The sequence below is a fragment of the Arachis ipaensis genome, chromosome B02 (assembly GCF_000816755.2).
Source record: "Arachis ipaensis cultivar K30076 chromosome B02, Araip1.1, whole genome shotgun sequence".
In the NCBI taxonomy this organism is placed as follows: Eukaryota; Viridiplantae; Streptophyta; class Magnoliopsida; order Fabales; family Fabaceae; genus Arachis; species Arachis ipaensis.
The window spans coordinates 107,208,702-107,209,392 of NC_029786.2; positions in this window are offsets into that span (position 1 = coordinate 107,208,702).

Sequence of the window (691 nt, forward strand, 5' to 3'; positions counted from 1 at the left end):
TTATATTGACTAAAATGATGTTTTATTTATTTTTTATATTATGTTCTCAATATTTTTAATTACAATTAAATATTTACCTCATAGAGTAATTTTATTTAAATAACAATACGTCAATACCCTTCTATATTTGCATTAACACAAACAAAAACAAAAAAAACAAATTAGTTAATATTAATTTAATTACAAGACAAATACAAAAAATATATTATTGATCTAACATTTCTTTAAATATAATACAATAGAATACACTCTCATGCATCTTCATCCCTTCCACCCCATTTTGTCGATGCAAGAATCACAAAACAAGTAAAAAGAATGGTCAAAGAGATGAGAAAAATGATTAAATATATTATAATACTATTATTACATTGGACCACCGATTCCAAATAATGTTCAATTCATGAGGAGTGTGGGGGTTGCCAATATTTAACTCTAAGGTTATCGTTATTATGTTTAATCAACCTACTATTGCACATTGGTTAATTTTTCTTTCATTGCTTGGTTTTACTTTCTGGCATTCACAATAATTGATCTTTGAGACTTTAATTATTTAATAATAACAACATGTTGACCCTTATTTACGCTTAATAAAATGTCATATTGATTACCTATACTTTTCCTATAAGAATTCTCGAAGAGCTGAGATATTAAACTTTTCATTTTCTAAACAATAATAAAGTCATCAAAACAA